The sequence below is a fragment of the Gossypium hirsutum genome, chromosome A12 (genome assembly GCF_007990345.1).
Source record: "Gossypium hirsutum isolate 1008001.06 chromosome A12, Gossypium_hirsutum_v2.1, whole genome shotgun sequence".
Classification (NCBI taxonomy): domain Eukaryota; kingdom Viridiplantae; phylum Streptophyta; class Magnoliopsida; order Malvales; family Malvaceae; genus Gossypium; species Gossypium hirsutum.
In genome coordinates this window covers 50,044,503-50,052,210 of record NC_053435.1, presented here as the reverse complement: position 1 = coordinate 50,052,210, position 7,708 = coordinate 50,044,503, and positions in this window count along the sequence as shown.

Here is a 7,708-nt window from a genome sequence, read left to right as displayed (position 1 = left end):
AATGTATGTTTTATTTCGCACTATGATTTGTAAGCTCAGATTTCCATTTTGGTTTAACTGTTTAAGTTTTTTTTGTATAACAAATTTTAAAATACTTAAAGATTGGTTATTCCCTTAAACGTTTTGATGTAACCTCCAGACTTGGCCTTAACATCTATGTAACACCCCTAACCCGTATACGTCGCTGGATTATGGTTACGAGGCATTACCGATTAAAATACAACTTAGAACAAACTTTCATTTCAATAATAATTATCTAATAAAATTTTTAAATCAAACTAACATACTTCAATTCTATAATTCATATAATTTCCAAGGTTATATTTAAAAAATACAAACAAAGAATCATGAAAAATCAAATGTTAAATTCATAACCAAGTATATGTCATTTCACATACCAATCATATAATATACTATAACATTTATGGCATTCAAATAATTGAAGTATAAAATATCTTATTAATTTACTAATTTTATACGCATACTTTTTAACAAGCAAACATACATCATTTCATTTCATTTCATATAAATAATATATTAGACTATAGCATTTGTTTACCTAAATACAACATTTACATACCATAAATACATATAAGTAATAATCCACTTAGCATATGCTAAATATATCATCAACTTAACCAATTAAACCACTCAAATAAATTAACCAAAACATTCAAATAATGTGTCATTTGAAACCGATAAAAAAATCATATTCATCTCTTGTCTATTCGGCTAACAAAATTTACTTGTTTATATTCATTGCTTTTCAAATAACTATCAAATCCATATAGCCATACATATCATTTTTTTAAACCAAAAGCTTATACCAATATACCACATATAAATGACATGCATTTTCCTAACTAATACATTACATATTATAACTCAATACACATACATCACTTACTCCATAATCGAAACACCACCATATATAAATATATACCTTGAGATAATATATATGTCATACCAATACATCATGTGCAAAAATATATATTTATGCAAGTGTCGAAGTACAAAGTTGATTATAACCATCTCATATATTTTCATCATGTAACCGAGTACACAAGTACATTATAATAACTTCCAAATCAATTCATGTTACAAATTTATACTTCACAAGAATAAATCATTAACCAAAATATAAACATATATCCAATACACAAATCTTACCTACCATGCAATAAACATATCAAAATAAACTCTTTCTATGTTCGAATATAACCTAATATCCTTTAATACCAAATCATGTATAACATCTTAACCAAATATAACAACCAAATTCACATGTATATTTTATTTATACATGAACCATAGCCGAATCATTTTAACCCTAAGTAACATATCAAGCATAAATCACACTTATGGATATACCATGGTCGATTCAAGCTAATCACATCCAAAATCATCAACCATTTTCAATGTATATAACACATATAAACATGAATAAGTTTCATAAAATCACTTGACACATTAGCCATTTTTGCATGGCCTAATATATGTATACACATTCAAAATAAACTAACTCCAAGGCTAGCCTATACATTTCATAAGTTCAAGTTCAACTTATAAAAGTACCAAAACAGTTGATAGTGTGATAGACTTTGCTGACGATCCCCGAGCTCGTAACTTGATTTCAAAATCTATAAAACAAAAACAAACATATACACACAATAAGCTATCATAGCTTAGTAAGTCATAAGCAAATAACAACTCAAAGACATTATCAACTCATTTTAACCAAACCAAATTATACTATCATAATCATATTTAATCTCAAGCTTAACATTTCGTATATAACATATGCTTTCTTAAATAAACCTTATCTTAACTTAATGTACATATATATATATATATATTCAATGTATCATTCAATTTCAAAGACATAATATCATTACTTAACCGAATATATATACTCACATATACATATACTCATGACTCAAAATATAACATCACATACATCTACATAATATATGGTCAAATATACTTCACCAATACACATATGTTCACATTAGTAACTATATATTTTGCATCACATATCAAATGGCCAACTTACCTTATTTTCAAATAGGTAATCAACTATCTCATACCTGATCGTTTTAACTCATTTTACACTTTCGATGACAACTTATCATTGCCTGTTGAATCATTCAGAATTGAATAGGATACTCAGATAATCACATATATCGAACAATGCCAACGTCCCAGACGTGGTCTTACATGCTATCTCATATCGATGCCACTGTCCCAGACAAGGTCTTACACAAATCTAATATGATGCCGATGTCCCAGACATGGTATTACAGATAACCACATATATCGATGCCAATGTCCCAAATTTGGTCTTACATGAGAACACATATCAAAAACCCTATGTCATGACCTATGTATCCTAGCTATTCCTACGGTTCATATGGGGTTTTCGAATGTCATAACTCGGTCGAAACGAATTCATAAACATAGCTCCCAAGCTTATTTACATTCGGATAACACATATATAATTTCACATATTTCATTTAAGCATATAAAATTCATATTTATTTAAAATAAACAATATCTATTTTGCTTATAGGCTTACCTCGGATGATGAAAATCAGAATGGGATGGCTAATCGACAACTTTAGTTTTCTCCCGATCCAAATCCAATTTCTTTGGTTCTTGATCTAAACATATTCAAATTAAACTCATTCAAACATATTTTTACTCATTTTAGTCCAAAAACACATAAATGGGAAAATTACAATTTTACCCCTGATATATTACACTTTTTACAATTTAGTCCAAATTGCACAAAACACAAAACATGCAAAATTTGCACATACCATGCTAGGCTGAATGTTCCATGTGTTCATAAAAGTCCATACATTTCATTTATTTCACATTTTAGTCCCTCAATTTATTATTTTGCAATTTAATCCTAATTACTCAAAATCATCAAAAATTCCAATACAAATCATGTTAATCTAAAACATATCTTTCATATTTCATCAACTATCATCACAAAGATCAAATATTCATCAATGACATAACTCAAAATATTCATCAAAATAAAAAATTCAAGCATGGGCTTTGTACATTACCCTGCAACGATCTCAAAAACGTAAAAATTATAAAAAACTGAGCTAGTTACATACCTTGATTGAGCTTAACAAATGGCTGAACCCTAAGATTTGTTTCTTTCTTTTCTTTTTTTTTATGTTTCGCTAAAAAAAAAGAACATTAACATAGATTTTAACATATATATTATTTACTATTTTACATATTTATACTTTAAAATTTAATTAAAAAACCATATAAAGCATGTCCAAAACCATCCACTCATATAATCAATGGCCTTATTACAACATAAGTACTTCATATTATAAAGACAACATCAATTCGACCCCTTTCACATTTAACTATTGAATTTTCATTTTACGCGATTAAGCCCTTTTATTTAATCGGACACTCAAACGACAAAATTAAATCACGAAAATTTCACACATATAAATTCAAACATAATAAACACAGAAAATAATTTTAAAATATTTTTCTGACTCGAATTTGTGGTCACGAAACCACCGTTCCAAATAGGGTCTAAATCAGGCTGTTACAATCTAGGCAAGGTATTGGGTGTTACATTTGGAACTCATTAAGTTCATTTTGAACTTACATAGTTTCCTCTACCATTTTAGGTTTTGTAGAGACTCCAGAATCTTGTAAGAGACTTAGTCAGACTACAGACTCGTTGTGAGCCATTTATTGTTAGCTTGTAACATGCATATCAATTAGGGTGGCCTACATTTTTAGATTTCTTTTGTTTGAGTGATGTATGAAATGAATTTTGGATTTCCTTCATATAACTTATTGTACAAACTGATTGATCCCACTTCTCCATAATTTTAACTTCTCTGCAATGAACATTTTTCGGCGTACTCTTCTCTCACCATTAGAATGTGCTATATAAATTATAATCCGCTGAGCGGTATTTTAAAATTGGTTTACTAGTTTGTATTGAATGACATAACTGCCAAAACATTTATTTTTTATTTTACATAACGATTTTTGTTTTCTGGTAATGCCATCAGTTGACCCATTGAAAACGTAAATTAAAATCCTAGGTTGTTTAGAAAACAAGCTCCTTAAGTACATAATTGACCTAAATTGGCTACTACATTTGGCGATAGGTTAGATTGAAATATCTCTTATGTATATACATTATATTTACATAAGTTTCTTTGATGGAATAACATGGACAATGGTGTTTTTCCATGATTGCCTCTATTTCTGTTCATTCTATAATTTTGGGAACTAATTTGATTTACTCTAAAAGTGTTGAGTTTGATATTTATCATTCTTAATTTTTATGTTAGAAGAGCCAATTTCATTGTACATATCTATTGGCCAATTACCATATCTCACCATTGTTTAAAGGTTGTCTAGTTGTATGTGTTAATGTCTTAAGTGTTTCCTTACAAACAAGCAAAGACTTAAGTGGGATGGAGTTTAATCTACCGTAATTTGATGCATCAAATTAGGATTTTTCAAGTAATTAATAGCTTGTTCTCAAGTCACTTAAGAGTCTTTTTAATTCTTTTTATCAATTCTTAGATTTTAGATACAATGTTAGTCTTTTTTTACATTTTATTGCTTTTGAGAACCAAATTGGAAAAACTATACCATTAGATGTTTAATGGTTGATTTTAGTTTGTATAGGGGATTGATTGAGACAATAACCATATGATGAAGCAAGTGTTTTTAACACTGAGTTTGCTTAACAAGAAGATCATGACCTACTCACATATAATGAAGCGATGTAGAGTGCTAACTTCAAGCTCTAAAAAATAGCTATGAAAGCTGAGACGAACTCTATGTATTTTAAATCAGTGTGGGAACTTGTAGACCAAGAGGGATAAAACCCATAGGGTGTAAATAGGTCTAAAAAAGGAAAAGAAATGCAGATGGAAAAGTGAAACTTAAATCTCTCACTGCCATCATGTGCCACAGCTAGCAATAACCGATGGGTATATCTACCATACATAAAGGTACCGTCATTTTGTTCCAATGGCTTGCAGTATATAAATGTGTCCCGACATTGCTTAAAGCTCCAGAATAGACGCTTGAACACTTGGCATCCATGGAGCAATCGGTCATTGTAGTATGCAGGTGTCGTTTCAAGGTCTGTTATGCAACTTGGGACATATCTCTCCAGCACCCGACACCACTGCCACACTTCATTATATGAAGCATCCCACCTACCATGCATCTTTTCCAATGCCTTCTGTTTAGCTATCCAAACCTTACGGTAAGAGGGCGTGTACTTCAATTGGCTACGAATATTGGCAATTAAGACTGACACTGAAGTCTTCGGATCCGCGTTTAGTGTCGGTAGTATTAAGCTAGCAATCATATCTAAATCCATCTTGGGATGATCTTGTGAAACACCTACAAACAAAGTATGTTAAATAATGCAACATTACGTAATAACAGTTTTATTCAAAAACCCTAAACACCTAGTGATACTTTACTGCCAACACATGTATGCGGACCTTTGTACTTTTTTATCTCCCAGAAGCCTGTTATTTTCCTCAATGAGGCCATGATTTTCCATGAACACATGCCGTCTTGCACTGTACACTTGGCCTCAAACTTATCGGATTTGGATTTAACCATGTTGTAATTAACCCCGTTCATGATGCTATGTTGTTTCAATGCAGCAAGAAAACTATCCTTATTGGAAAACTCCCTACCAACTTCAATTTCACCAGAATCCAATGACTAACTTGTACGGTCACGCCTTCTGTGTGGTAGATCTGGAAACTCCAACGCATCATCTTGAGATAGATCGACATTATGCATGTGAGCTGAAGGTGAGTACGCCCTGAATCGCGGATCTTCTTCTTCTTCATCTGAACCCCCTTCAACATCTTCAGGTATGGTTGGAATAAGCTCCGGTTCAGAAAATAATCCAACTTCTGTACCATCGAGGTCAGGCTCTCGAGGTGGATCCACATCAGAATCATCATCCGACCCACTATCATCTGCAACGAATGAGGTCCCCTCGCCGGTGGATTTCGTAAGGAGTACATCATCCTTTCTTCTGGATGTTTCATAATGTCCCCAATCCGATGTTGATTGCCAACCTCTAGAAGTTGATGTCATTCCCCAATACGTATTTCCAATATCAAACATCGACCCACCGAGGTGCATGTCCCATCCACCAACGAAATGTCGTGTAGGGTTGTGTATTCCATACTGCTACCAAACACGGGCACTTCCGTGTTTTGCCACCCACTAACGGAGTGTCGGGTAGGGGTTGTGTATTCTTCTCAAATAGCATTAGATGTCGAGGTCGCAAATGCATCAATTGGTGATGAAAATGGTACATATAACTCAAGATAGGGTGATCCACTAGCAAGATGAGTCTGCACCATTGCCTCTAAGCTATGAGGACCTTTGATGTCAAATCAGTCATATCTCATGGGATCAACTGAAGTACAAAATTGATACTTAATAGACAAAACTTTCATTGGTGTTGTTCTGAAGATTTTACGCCTAATTCTTTTACGAAGTTCTGTGAAATCTATGTTTTGGTTAAAAACTAGTCGTGCTCTGCTCTCCGATAAAAAAATAACGCCGTTCTCAGTGTCACGAACCTCGCCATCATAGTAAATAACAGTACTAACACGTTCACTCATCCTCAGTTTGTATTTTACTTTAGCCTCAATTTCTCTTGTTGTAACTTATGCAACTTGAGAATGAAGTTTAGCTCATTTATAGTCTAAGGCTTTTTCAGATATTACTGTAGCAACATAGCGTCCACGTGGGAGATTTTTTCCGTAATTTTGCTGAAAGTGCATCCTTCTTGAAGCGTTTTTGACACTATTTGTTCAGAAACATTTTCTCAAAATTATATTATCAGATACCACTGTAGCAAAAGAGCGTCCACGTGAGAGTTTATTTCCGTAATTTTGCTAAAAGTACATCCTTTTTGAAGCGTTATTGACACTATTTGTTAAGAAACATCTTCTCAAAATTATTTTATCAGATACCACTGTAGCAAAAGAACGTCCACGTGGGAGCCTTTTTCCGTAATTTTGCTGAAAGTGCATCCTTCTTGAAGCGTTTTTGACACTATTTGTTCAGAAATAGCTTCTCAAAATTATTTTATCAGATACCACTGTAGCAAAAGAGCGTCCACATGGGAGCTTTTTCCGTAATTTTGCTAAAAGTGCATCCTTCTTGAAGCGTTTTTTGACACTATTTGTTCAGAAACATCTTTTTAAATTTATTTTTTCAAATACTACTGTAGCAAAAGAGCGTCCACGTGGGAGCTTTTTTCTGTTATTTTGCTGACAGTGCATCCTTCTTGAAGAGTTTTTTACACTATTTGTTCAGAAACATCTTCTCAAATTTATTTTTTCAGATACTACTGTAGCAAAAGAGAGTCCACGTGGGAGCTTTATTTCGTAATTAATAGTTAATTTAATTAATAAACCCTAAAAAACCCTAAACCCTAATTTAATTAATTTTTTTATTTTCATAGTTAATTTAATTAATTAACCCTCAAATCTAATTAAATTAATTTTTCCCTTAAAAACACTAAAAATCCTAAACCACTAAAAACCCTAAACTACTAAAAACCCTAAAACCTTAAACCCTAAACTACTAAACCCTAATTTAATTGATTTTTTCTTATTTTCATAATTAATTTAATTAATTAACCCTCAAC